We start from the raw sequence: 15062 nt of genomic DNA, 5'->3' as shown, positions 1-15062 counted from the left end.
TCCTTAGTTCGCAGCCGACGGACTTGCCTATCTAATATAGCCACAGGGATTTCCTCATATGATAATTGCTCTGTTACCTAAACATCATCTACCGGTACCACCCTTGAGCATAGACATATGGAATACTGGATGTACAGACTGTAGATCAGAAGGTAGCTCCAACTCATATGCTACCTTACCCACTGTATGAATGACTCTGTATGGCCCAATGTATCGAGGGCTTAACTTATCTTTCTTGCCGAATCTCATCACTCCATTCATAGGAGAGATCTTCAGGAAGACCCAATCGCCTACCTTAAACTCTAACTTAATCACCGATTATCTGCATAGGATTTCTGTCGACTCTGTACCACTAGTCATCTCTCTTGAATCACCTTCACCTTGTCAACTGCTTGCTCTACTAAGTCTGGTCTTACTAGATGATTTTCTCCAACATCAAACCATCCTATGGGTGATCTACATCTCCGCCCATATAAAGCTTCATAAGGAGCCATCTCAATATTGGAATGGTAATTGTTGTTATACGCACACTCAATAAGAGGCAGATGATCTCCCAAATACCTCGAAAATCAATCAAACAAGCCCTTAACATATCCTCAACTGTCTGTATTGTACGCTCAGCTTGCCTATCTGTCTGCGGGTGAAATGTGGTACTAAGACTCAACTGAGTCCCCAATCCATTCTGGAAAGGTCTCCAGAAGTTAGCTGTGAACTGTGCTTCTCTGTAGAAAATGATAGATGTAGGAACCCCATGAATTCATACAATCTCTCTAAGGTAAACCTTTGCATAATCCACAGCTAAATAAGTTGTTCTGACAGGTAGGAAATGAGCTGACTTGGTAAGTCTATCAACTATGACCCATATCGAATCATACTTACGCTGAGTACGGGGCGAACCTATAAGAAAGTCCATATTAATTACCTCCCACTCCCATGTCGGAATCTCAAAGGCCTGCAATAAACCTCCAGGCTTCTGGTGCTCTATCTTAACTTATTGGCAATTTGGACACTGAGTGAAAACTCTGCTATGTCTTTCTTCATACCATCCCACCAATACACTTCCTTGATATCAAGGTACATTTTTTTTGTGCTCGGATGAACAGAATAACGAGAATGGTGGGCTACCTCCATAACCTGCCGACGCAGCCATGCAATAGTAGGAACACACAATCTACCTCAATTCCAGAGTACTCCATCCCCTGTAATGACAAAGGGTGTCTTTTCTTTCTGTGGAGCCGTATCTCGATAATGAACTAGAATAGGATCCTCGTACTGATTCTCCTTTATCCCAGCTACAAATGATGACGACACTATAACCTGGATAATAACTCCTGCATTACCTGAGCCTAATAATTGAACTCCAAGACTAGCTAGCTGACAAATTTCATGGGCTAGCTCTCTCTTCTCTGGTTGCAAATATGAAAAGCTACCCATGAATTTACGACTAAGAGCATAGGCTACTACATTGGCTTTCCCAGTGTCACGACCCAACCCCGTGGGCCGTGACTAGTACCCGATCTGGGCACCCAAACACATATATCCAATGCTATCTCAACTGTTATCAAACACATTCAAGTATAAAGCAGAAGCCGTCAAGGCTATATTTCAAATTTAGATAATTTCCAGAAAAATTTTGGCAGAGTTTCCTTTGTTTTACAGACTATCCAAAATAACCCTGCGCACAGAAAATACCAACAAAGGCCACACCGGCCAACAAAGCAACATATAAACATATGCGGACCGGCCGCCGCGACGAATGGGGTCGCCCCAAACACAACATATACACACATCCGTACAGAAAGACCCTAACCCACAAACACATCTACAGGCCTCTAACAGACTTACAGAGTCATATGACGGGACAGGACCCCGCCATACCCAGAGTTGCCATACATACAGAATATACAGAAGACAGAAGGTATATACCAAAAGTACACGCTCCGGACCAAAGGAGCTCTTCAAAATAGCAGTATCTGAGCCCTAGACTGGTGGCGTATCTTCAGGTGCGTCTGTACCTGCGGGCATGTAGCGCAGCCCCCGAAGAACCGGGGGTCAGTACGAAAAATGTACCGAGTATGTAAAGCAGAAACATAACAAACATAATCATAGCATGAACCGGAAGCACAGAAGTATAACGGACAGGACCCTAAATCAAACGGACGGACAGAATTATGGTCCAGACGGACGGGCAGAATCACATTCCATACGGACAGGCGGAATCAGAATCCATATCAGACAGACAAAATCAGAATCCAATCAGACAGACAAAATCATAATAGGGCACAGGAACGTGGTCGCCACTCCTGCCTCTGGCGCCACAACATATCATATTTCAGAAGATTTTATATCTTCGAACATCTCCGTCACATAACACATCATATCATAACCACGGTAACCCCGGGGACAGATCACACGCCGGGAAACCGGACACATCATACTTCGTAACATATACACGGTAACCGGGAACGACATATACCACAGTACCCCGGAACCGGACACATCATACTTCGGATATCATACATGGGACCCGGCCCCCGACAAGGGACTCGGCGACCCATCCGCACGATATAAACCGGCCCGGGATCCGGTGAAAGGAAGCATTGAGACATCCACGAACAGATTAATGAGAATCCACATACATACAGATCGTTATACCGACTCAATCAAACTGAAGTAGGCCAAATGGCGAGTCAAATCAGGGTATTCGGATAGCGTTCATAATATGCGCCTATATCCTGCTTGGGAAGGCACGACGGATTATTACCAGAATCAGATTTTCAGATGTCAAAGCCATTTTGTAAAATTTATATAAAAAGTAGTCATATCATGATCAGAATAATAGTCCAGATGTTGTCTGAGAAAGTCGGACAGAAACAAAGTAGTTAAAGTTATACAGAAAGTATCGGGCCTTGAGGGCCCACCTCGGGCCAACCCGAGGAGACGTACGCAAATTATAGATAGTAGACCTTATGAGGTCGTCCATAATCATTTGGAAGTATTCCGACTCCGTTTAGGAAGGTTGCATACTTAAAGCTCACTTTGAAGACAAGTTATAAGGAAAATGATTCAATCTCACTGAAGGAATTGGGGCGGATTTCCATCTCGCATTCCGAGGAACGGAGTCGTATCTAAGGCTCGCGGCCGAGCCTATTATGTTCAAAACATGCCTAAGAATGAAGGGGTAAGCTTTACATACCTCGATTGCGCCTTATGCTCGCTTAGCTTCACTTCCAATTTCGTCCAAAATCTACAAATGGTCATGTTTACCAATTGTCAAATTCAAGCCTTTAAGAATCCAAATTTTATTAGTTGCCTACCGAAATTTCGGCAGCATTTCCCCTATACATATAGCCTTCCCGAGATTCAACTCGGCTCAACACAACCAACAACAACCCAACAACAACATCAACAACATCAACAATTTTCATAATTCACAATATACGCAATTAGTCTACTTTACGACATAATGCAATAATCCTCATTTCGACTTCACACTTCCAAATCAATACCAACATATGCCGTAAAACAGCCTGCACATTATTTTCCAAATTTTCCCCAACCAACCAATTCGCGATATAACTATTTAATAATTTCGCAAAGAGGTCAAAATTAACACTAACAACATCAATAACAACATCCTCCACATTCTACAAGTTAAATACATTTCTTTTCATCCAAAATTTTCTTCAAACCCCATTCTACAATTCAGCCATACCAACAAACGAATTTATCACGTTATTTCTTCGTTCTAATCCGTTAAAACTCTAAATAAACTTGTTAACAATAAAAAAAAAACTTATTCATACCTTAAGTGCACAGCCACCACGTCCACCCTCTTATTTTTAGTTGATTTTTAGCTCAAATCGAAGGCAACGCGACGTAGAACACTTTTCTCTTCATGGGCTTCGGGATTCGGGGCTCCGATTTTGGTCAAAAACTGATTTTTTTTCTCTAGGCTCTCCTCTCTCTTTTTCTCTAGAGTTTTCCAGGTTTCTTGATCTGAAAATGAGGGAGAGAAACTGATTTTTTTCTATTAAAAGCGTGGGTAATGGGCCTGACCCGAATTGGAATCGGGCTGGGCCCATTTCAATGCCCAGCTTGACCTTTCGACCTTAAAACGTCCATATCTCCTTGTACCGACGTCGCCTGGGAGCCCACGACCTACCGTTGGAAATCTATTTCAATTATCTATAACTTTTATGTCTGGCCGTTTTCCCAAATTCCAAATTTATAATGCCGTTTTTGCCCCTCCAAATCAGGTCATCCGAAAACGTTTTCTTAAAAATATTCGTTTGGAGGGCTTCCACTTTGATTTGGCCCCAGGGCCCTTCACGGGTTGTGTTTAACTTTACATATACGATTCATATAACTTTTCACATGTCCCAAAAAAATCTTGATGTGTGGGCCCCACCTCAGCTTACAAATAATTCGATGTTCGAAAATGCAGGATATAACACCCCGGATGGTACAGAATATCAACATCATAATCTTTTAGCAACTCTAGCCATCGCCTCTGACGTAAGTTCAAGTCTTTCTCCTTAAAGATGTACTGGAGGCTCTTATGGTCAGTGTAGATATCAACAAGGACACCGTATAAGTAGTGCCTCCACATTTTTAAAGCATGGATCACTCTAGCTAACTCCAGATCGTGGGTCGGACAATTCTTCTCGTGCTTTCTAGGTTGTCTGAAGGCAACAGAAATAACCTTACCGTGTTATATTAATACACAACCCAACCCAATACCTAAAGCATCAAAATATATCACATAGCCATCTGTCCTCTCTAAAAGATTCAATATGGGTGCTGAGGTCAACTTCTCCTTTGATAGTGGGAAACTCCGCTCACACGGATCTGTCCATTGAAACATAGCTGATTTTTGAGTCAGCTTGCTCAGTGGGGCTGAAAGAGAAGAAAATCCCTTTACGAATCTCTTGTAATATCCTGCCAAGCCCAAGAAACTACGTATCTCTGTCGGTGCCATGGGCCTTGGCCAGTCCCTTACAGCCTCGATCTTCTGAGTATCCACTCTAATGCCTTCATCATAAATAATGTGACAAAGAAAAGCCACAGAGTTCAGCCAGAATTCACACTTAGAAAATTTCGCGTATAACTCTCTATCCTGAAAAACTCTAAGTACTGCGCGTAGATGATCTGCGTGCTCAGCCTCTGAGAATAAACCAGAATACCATCTATAAACACAATCACGAACAAATCTAGGAAGGCTCTGAATACATGATTCATTAAGTCCATAAACATAGCTGGAGCGTTAGTTAATCTAAATTGCATAACACGGAACTCGAAATGGTCATATCTAGTCCTGAATGCCGTCTTCGAAATGTCTTCCTCATTCACCCTAATCTGATGGTATCCCGATCTGATGTCTTTTTTTGAAAAACATTTAGCACCCTACAGCTGATCAAATACATCATCAATCCTTGGTAGTGGATACCTATTCTTTATAGTCACTTTATTTAGTTGTCTGTAATCGATGGGCATTCGCAAGGAGCCATCTTTATTTCTTACAAATAGCACCGGCGCTCCCCACGGCGATGTACTGGGCCTAACAATGCCCTTCTCATGTAAATCCCTTAACTGCTCCTTCAATTCCTTCAATTCTTCAGGTGATATTCTATAAGAAGGAATGGATATTGGCTGACTAGCTGGTAGTAGATCGATAGCAAAATCAATTTTTCGCTCTGGCGGAATACTAGGAAGCTCCTCTGGAAATATCACTGGGAACTCATTAACCACAGGAATAGATTGAAGGGTCGGTGACTCTACTTCTAATCTCGAACCTGAACAAAATGATAAATATACCCTTTCCTAATCATCTTACTTGCCTTAAGGTAGGAAATAAACCTACCTCTCGGCGAAGCAGCATTACCCTTCCACTTTAAAACAAGCTCATGTGGAAACTGAAATTGAACCATCTTCGTTCTACAATTACATTGGCATAACAGGAAGCCAGCCAATCCATTCCCATAGTAACATCAAAATCCACGATATCTAACTCAACCAAATATGCTATGGTATGGTGATTACACACTATAACTACACAATCTCGATATACTCGCCTAGCTATGACTGGATCAGGAACTGGTGTGACAACTCAGAAGGTCTAATTAACTCAGGCTTTATCCCAAACTTACTAGCAACAAACAGAGTAACATATGACAAAGTAGAACCTGGGTCAATTAGTGCGTATACATCGTAGGAGGAAACTAATAATATACCGGCAACAACATCAGGAGACGACTCACGATCTTGTCGACCAGCTAATGCATAGATGCGGTTCTGAGGACCGCTCGAACTAGATGCTCCATCCCTTCTTCTACCACGTCCTGCTAGTGTCTGAAAAACTTGCCTTAAAAGGCGTACCAATGAAGAAGAACCAGCTACGGACCCTATAGGCTGAACAATACCTACACCACCCCTTGATGGACACTCCCTCATCACATGACCTGGCTGGCCACAAGCATAACAAGCATCAGATCCCAATTGACACTGTCCAGCATGTAGCCTACCACACAGGGCACACCGTGGAAAAGGTGGCCTCATCTGGCCTGACTGCTGTCTATACTGGGGACCCTGTCACGACCAGACTAGGGGCCGCGACGAGCACCCGGTGCTAGCCCACCTGGGCACCTCTTAGCGTACCTTTACACTAACATCTAGGTGAGCCACATAATAAAACATACATTTCTACTCATTAACCGTACTAGTCCCATTGGACAATAACGCCTTTATATCATCATTAGCACCTATGCCCATATCAATGTACATAAGCCGACGAGGCTTAACAAAATGAAATCCAAAATATAGGCCGACAAGGCCAAACATATCTAACCATATTCTACGAGCCTCTAAGGAGAGTATAACATATCATATAGGCGGGACAGGACCCCGCTATGCCCATAATTATGTACACAAAAGAATCAATACCAAAAGCTATAGCTCCGAATGAAATGGAGCTCTGCTATGTAGTCCCTGAGAATGTAGCTATGGATCAAGTCTGTCTCCCTGGCCACCTGCGGGCATGACGCAGCGTCCACAAACAAAAGGATGTCAGTACAAAGAATGTACAGAGTATGTAAAGCATGATCAATATCAATATAGAAGCATAATAAGCAACATGAGAAATAGCATAGGATGGGGGATAGTAGTATTATTGTCATGAACACTCACTTGCCTCTCATAGGGACTTTCCATTTCTAACGTGTATTTGTGTACATACATCCATGTCCGTATCTGTACTCATTTACATTGCGTCCATAATCATATTCATATGCATAGTCTTATTCATATTCATATCATTTTCGTATTCATACTCATATCTATATCATATACATAACCATAGCATATACATAGCATTTACATAGCATGCCCGACCACGAAGGTTCGGTGTTTCATACATACTTGGCCAACCAAGGCTCAAGGTTACACATACCTAGCACTACCAAAGGCTTCAGGGTTATCCGTACCATCTGCAGAGGTGTGCGCGTGTTACATAATCATATACATATTCTACTCGGCCTTATAAGCTCGGGGTTCCATAATAGTCATACATAGTTACATATACATAATGGCTCATAAGCATCTATACTATTAACATCACTATCATCATCGTCTTCGTTATCGTCATTCATTACATCTATGTTTATAGGCTTACTTGTCATATGAGGAACTTAGTACAATCATAGCATATCAAGAATCGTGAGCTTAATAGCTCGGAAGATCGAGTCATTTGAAGGATATCAAAGACTTATAGAAGATGTATGATTGGCTAAAGAACCATGCCTTATGAAAGAAGGGTTAGCCTTACATACCTTTTCGTTCAACTATTCTACACTTGCACGTTCTCCTTCGAAGCTCACGTTTCTACCTTCATTAAAGTCATACTATCATTAGAAATCGATAGCTAGCATACACGACTAAAACTAGAAAAAATTGAACAACATCTCCTTTATTTATACGACATTCCTCCATATCGTATATCAACTCCCAAACATCAATAATACATTCACAATAGCATAACAATAACCTTTACTCATCCACATTGTCTATACTTCGCAATTCGCTCCCAATCACCCATATCCATGGTCATAACACACGACTACGTTCATTCATATACATTGCCTATCCCATGTTCTCAACGTCATTCATAACATATTTACATCACAACACATCAAGAATCATGACTCAATCAAAGCTATTACTCGAAATGGCACTATTCCACATTCATGACCCATTTTTCTATACCCTTCTACGATCCAAGTATTTCAACTCTCAAATACCATAAATCTTACCTTAGATGTTGTAGGAACAAGCCTTGGTTGGTAATACTTCACTTGAGCAAAAACCCTAGTTCATCTCCAATGAGATTTCTTGACTTGAATGATCTTTAATGAGTTTTCTTACACATGATCCACTTAGATTATGTTGTTAATCACTAATACCTCTTGAATTCTTGTGGAATAAATGTAGAGAGATGTTTTAGAGAGAAGGGGTGTGATATGGAAATGAGATGAAATGAAACTTGGTCCCTTATTTAATGAACCATTTCAGTCCCCGACCAAATATACGGTCGGTACATTTTATACGGGCCGTATGTTTGGCCGTATGTTTGGTCCAGAGAAGTATGCCCTTCTGGGCTGATTACACGGTCCTAACATACGGACCGTATAATTTATACGGCCAGTATGTTTGGCCGTATAATTCCCAGTGTTCCGAAACTCATTTTCGTCGACTCGTTTGATCTCCAATCCTTATGGAACCTTCTTAGCACTTGCTTAACACCTCAATACCAGTATAAGGGACGTTATCACTCTCCTTCAAGACATCATTAAATCCTCATTAACTCGTTACTCGTCATTCTTTTCCAATACCTATCGCATGCCTTGCCTTCTCTTGGCCAACTTTCTTCCCCTATCTCTAACCTCTTTGAAATCTTAACTAGGGTCATCGAATGTCATTTCTTACCTATTGAAATACCGTATCCTCGTACTCTTCTATAGTCTATCGACTTGTACATCAACGGAAAATTTTTTGAGGTGTAACATTCTTCCCCCCTTAAGAACATTCGTCCTCGAATGTTAAGTACTCGGGGATTCTATAAAAATTTCGCAAGAGTTTCCTGTATAATATGGCACTACCATCCTATCACAACAACCCACAATACCAATGCCTCACAGGGCCACAACATAATAGCAATAGAATTTGGCCACACACGGCCCAAAAGCATAAAAAGGAAACATACATACCTTATGATTTTGACGTCTCATCTTGGACTCCTTCTAGGGGCTGAAATAAATGCGGGTACTTGGATTTCATAATTTCTTCCACTTCCCATGTCATTTCTTCTCGTTTACTGCTTCTCCATAAAACCTTAACTGAGGTCACCTCTTTGTTTCTAAGCCTTCGTACTTGCCTATCTAGTATGGCAATGGGTACCTCTTCATAAGTCAAATTCTCTGTTACTTGAACATCATTCATTGGCTCGATCTGAGTAGGATCTCCAACACATTTTCGAAGCGTCGAGACATGGAAAACTGGATGGACTGACTCCAAATCCGGAGGTAGATCTAACTCATAAGCCACTTTGCCTACTTTGCGCACAATCTCATAAGGTCCAATGTACTGGGGACTAAGCTTCCCCTTTTTGTCAAATCTCATTACACCCTTCATTGGTGACACCTTCAAGAATACCCAATCTTTCACTTGGAACTCTAAGTTTTTTCGACGATTATCCGCATAGGACTTTTGGCGACTTTGAGCTGTTAATAACCGATCTTGTATGAGCTTGAATTTCTCTATGGCTTGCTGGACCAAGTCCGGCCCTATCAACTTAGTCTCTCCTACCTCGAACCACCCAATTGGGGATCTACACTTTCGCCCATATAAAGCCTCATACGGTGCCATTTAGATGCTACAATGATAACTATTGCTGTAAGCAAATTCAATGAGTGGAAAGTGATCATCCCAATTGCCTCCAAAATCTATCATACATCCCCGTAACATATCTTCAAGAGTCTGAATGGTACGCTCAGCTTGTCCATTAGTTTGCGGGTGAAATGCCATGCTATGGCTCACTTGGGTCCCTAAACCTTCTGTGAAGGACTTCCAGAAATTGGCTGTAATTTGAGTCCCCCTATCAGAGATAATAGATACTGGAACACCATGGAGTCTCACTATCTCTCTAACGTCGTTCTGACTGGCAAGAAATGAGCTGACTGAGTGAGTCTATCCACAATCACCCATATGGAATCATACTTACGTCGAGTACGGGGTAAGCCTGTAATGAAGTCCATGTTAATCACTTCCCACTTCCAAGTTGGGATTTCTAAAGCTCGCAACAATCCGCCCGACTTTTGGTGCTCGATTTTTACTTCTTGACAGTTGGGACATTGAGCTACGGATTCCGCTATGTCCTTCTTCATCCCATTCCACCAATAAATAGACTTAAGATCACGATACATTTTTGTTGCTCCGAGGTGAACAGAATAACTGGAACAATGAGCTTCTCTCAATATCTGGTGGCGTAAACCTCCCACATCAGGAACACATAATCTGCCTCGACATCGAAGAACACCATCTTCTGAAATATCAAATGATGACTCCTCTTTCTGAGGGAGTGTATCTCTGTAATACATTAGCATGGGATCTTCGTATTGTCGCTCTTTCACTTCCGTCACTAGCGACGAGACTGCTGAGTTTTGAATGGTAGTTCCCTGGCAACCTGAGTCCACTACTCGAACTCCTAGGCTAGCCAACCGCTGGAGCTCACGAGCCATTTCTCTCTTCTCTGGTCATACAACACACAAACTTCCCATGGATCTACGGCTAAGAGCATCAGCCACAACATTTTCTTTTCCGGGGTGATATAAGATATCAACATCATAATCTTTTAGCAATTCCAACAATCGTCGTTGCCGCAAATTCAACTCTTTCTGCCTGAAGATATACTGAAGGCTTTTATGATCTGTATAAATATCCACATGGACACCATATAAATAATGTCTCCACATCGTTAATGCATGAATCAATGCAGCCAATTCTAGATCATGGGTTGGATAATTTTTCTCATGTTTCTGCAATTGCCTTGAAGCATACGCAATCATCTTACCATGTTGCCTCAATACATAGCCTAGCCCAACGCCTGAAGCATCGCAATAGACAACATATCCTTCCAATCCCTCTGGGAATGTCAGGATTGGGGCAGAAGTCCACCTATCTTTTAGCTCTTGTAAACTTCGTTAACAAGCATCCATCCACCGAAACTTTGCTTATTTCTGGGTCAACTTTGTGAGTGGTGCAGAAATAGAAGAAAAACCATCCACAAATCTCCTGTAATAACCTTCTATGCCCAGAAAGCTACGAACCTCTGTAGGCGTTGTGGGCCTTGGCCAAGTCTTCACGGCCTCAATCTTTTGGCTATCTACTCGAATACCATCGGCTGAAACAATATGTCCTAGAAATGTCATTGAGTTCAACCAAAACTCACACTTAGAAAATTTTGCAAACAACTCTAGAGTTTGAAGAACTCTAAGGACAGTACGCAAATGATCCGCATGTTCTGCCTCGGATCTAGAATACACCAAGATGTCATCGATGAACACAATCACGAACAAATCTAGAAAGGGCCTGAATGCATCGTTCATCCAATCCATAAACACTTCCGGTGCATTAGTTAGCCCAAATGACATTACACGGAACTCAAAATGATCATACCTTGTTCTGAAGGCTGTCTTAGGGATATCTTTCTCCCTAACTCTCACCTGATGATACCCGGACCTCAAATCTATCTTTGAAAACCATTTGGCACCTTGTAATTGATCAAATAAGTCATCAATCCTCGGGAGAGGATATTTGTTCTTAATCGTCACCTTATTCAATTGCCGATAGTCAATGCACATTCTCAAGGAGCCATCTTTCTTTCGGAAGAACAATACGGGTGCTCCCCACGGGGATGAACTAGGCCTAATAAAGCCTTACTCAAGCAAGTCTTTAAATTGCTCCTTCAACTCCTTCAATTCTGCGGGAACCATTCTATAAGGAGGAATAGATATACTCTTAGTGTCGGGCAACACATCAATGGCAAAATCAATCTCCCGCTCCGGAGGGAGGCCTGGAAGCTCTTCCGGGAACACATCCGGAAATTCATTCACCACGGAAACTGACTAAAGAGTTGGCGATTCAGCTTCTACATCTTGAACCCGAACTAGATGATAAATACATCCCTTGGTGATCATCTTCCTTTCCTTTAGAGAGGAAATAAACCTACCTTTTGGTGACGCAGTGTTCCCTTTCCATTCTAAAACTGTTTTCCCGGAAATTGGAAACGAACCATTTTCATTCTACAATCAACATTGCCATAGCAAGAAGCCAACCAATTCATGCCCATAATGACATCAAAGTCTATCATTTTTAACTCATGCAAGTCAACCATGGTACGACGGTCACAAATCACAACTACACAGTTTCTATATACTCGGCTAGCTATTACCTATTCACCAACGGGTGTAGACACCTCAAAAGGTTTGATCGGTTCCGGTTCGACTCTAAATCGACCCGCAATATACTGAGTAACATATGAAAATGTGGAGCCCGGATAAATCGAAGCATACATCATGAGAGAATACTGATAATATACCTGTGACCACATCCAGAGAAGACTCAAGATCTTGGCGTCCAGCCAAAGCATAAATACAGTGCTGAGGACCGCTATAACTGGGAACTCTCCCTCTGCCTCTACCATGGACGACTGGCGCATGTGAACCTGGCCCCATAGGGCGTACAGATGCTGAAGACCCTGCTACCAACCCTGATGGCTGGATCCTACCTCTACCATGAATTGAGGGGCAATCACGCATAATATGGCCTGGTCGACCACATGAATAGCAAACATCGGAACCCGATCAGCATGGACCCTAATGTAACTTTCCACACTGGGAACATCGTGGCACGTGTGACCTCGCCTGACCCGAATCACCCCTAAACTGAGATCCCGAAAAGCTCTGACTCGGCCCGGAATGAGTGGATCTATCGAATCTGTAGCCTGAAAACCGTGGAGGTGCGTTGGTCATAGAATAGGCTGAATGCCTAGAAAATTACTGCCTGTGCCCACCTCTAAACTCGCTCATCGGCCCCGAAGATCTGTCCCTCTTGCCATATCCCCTATCATGCTCGCGTTCACTTCTTTGTTGTTGTAGACTTTGTTCAAAATTCTGAGCATGGGCCTGAATGCGTGCAATATCCATATTGTCCTGAAGGGACGCAGTCAAGCACCTATCCATCAAATGTGGCCCTAGGACATTCACAAATCGATGCACTTGGTCACCAATATCCGCTACCATGGCCGAAGCATACCTAGCCAAATAATTGAAGCAGAAACTATACTCTAAAGCACTCATGCTACCTTGCCTCAAATTCAAGAACTTATCGACTCTAGCTCGCCGAACTTCTAGAGGAATATAGTGTCGGAGGAAAGCATCAAAAAATTCTTGCCATACCGGGGGAGGTGCATTGGCTCCCCATGAAGCCATCCAAACCGTGTACCAATGGATCGAGACATCTCTCAATCTATATGACACTAACTGTTACACCTTGGAAAATTCCCCGTTAGCGTACGGTGAATAGGCTAGTGAAGAGTAAGATGTGTACGGTGATTTGATAAGTAAGAGATAGCATTTGATGATCTTAATCAATATTCGAAGACATTAGACGTAAATAAAGAAGTTTGACGAAGAAATGTAAAGGATATGTTATGTGTCGGGTAGGAATTATGGACAACGAGTTAATGTGAGTATAATGATGTCTTAGAGACAAGTAATAACGTCCCTTAGATTGGTATTGAAGTGTTGAACAAGTGTTAAGAAGGTTCCATAAGGATCTGAGATCAAACAAGTCGACGAGAAGGAAAACAGAACCACTGGGCATCATACGGCCCAACATATAGTCCAACATACGGTCAGTGAAAAATATACGGACCGTATGTTAGTCAGTATAAGTTGGTCGAGACAGCTTTGTGATTTAATATAAGGGACCCATCTTATTTCATTCCCACATTCTACACTTCAAGAAACCTCTAGAATATTCTCAATCACCCATGCATAAGAATTCAAGGGAAAACCACGATCAACAACACCAAATCCATGAAAACAAGTGTATGAAACCTAGTGAAAGTCATCCAAGCCAAGAAATCCCAAGAGAAGTGAAATGGGGTTTTGGTGCTAGAAGAGTATTTCCATTCAAGGCTTGTTCATCCATCATCTAAGGTAAGTTTCATGACCATACCATGTTGTTTAAGGTATTGGAGGGCTAAGATACTTGAATTGTAGAAAGACATATAAAATGGGTCATAAATAAGTGAATAGTGTCATTGTTGAATAGTGGTTGCGATGAATCATGAATGTTGGTATGTTGTGATTATGAATATGTTATAAATGACATTTAGACCATGAAATAAGTATTATATATGAGAAAACGCGATAATTAGCCATAACCATAATGGTGGAGAAATTGAAGAGAAATGGTGAATTGTGATAAATGTATACAAATGATGATTGTTGTTTGCCATATTGCGAATGTTGTTGTGAGAATTTGGGAGTTGATATAGAATGTAGGGAAAGTAGTAGAAACAAAGGAAATTCTGCTCAATTTTCCCTAAAATTAGCGACACGTTCTTATAGTCGATTAACTAACGTTAATGCGAATTCTCTTGAAGGTAGGAACGTGGCATTGAAGGAGAACAAGTGAATGATAGACTAGTTAAACGTAAAAGGTATGTAAGGCTAGTCCTTTCTTTCTAATGGCATGAATCCTATATCACGACTCTTCTTTCCTCTTCATGAATTCCTATATTCCTTTAAGCTAAAAGTCTATATCTATGAATGGCTATATAAGACAAGAGATATGTTATGAGTCCTATAATGATGATGATGAGTTAAAGTGTAGAGATCCTAAAATGTGTGATATGATGATCCTATAATGTTAATGACGTTATTTGTTGCTCACACTCACCTTATATGCTAATTCCTTCAAGGTGAGGCAGAATGTCAATAAAT

Source organism: Lycium barbarum, chromosome 7 (genome assembly GCF_019175385.1).
Source record: "Lycium barbarum isolate Lr01 chromosome 7, ASM1917538v2, whole genome shotgun sequence".
Classification (NCBI taxonomy): Eukaryota; Viridiplantae; Streptophyta; class Magnoliopsida; order Solanales; family Solanaceae; genus Lycium; species Lycium barbarum.
The sequence above is the reverse complement of the archived record's forward strand: the minus strand, read 5'-3'. Positions refer to the sequence as shown.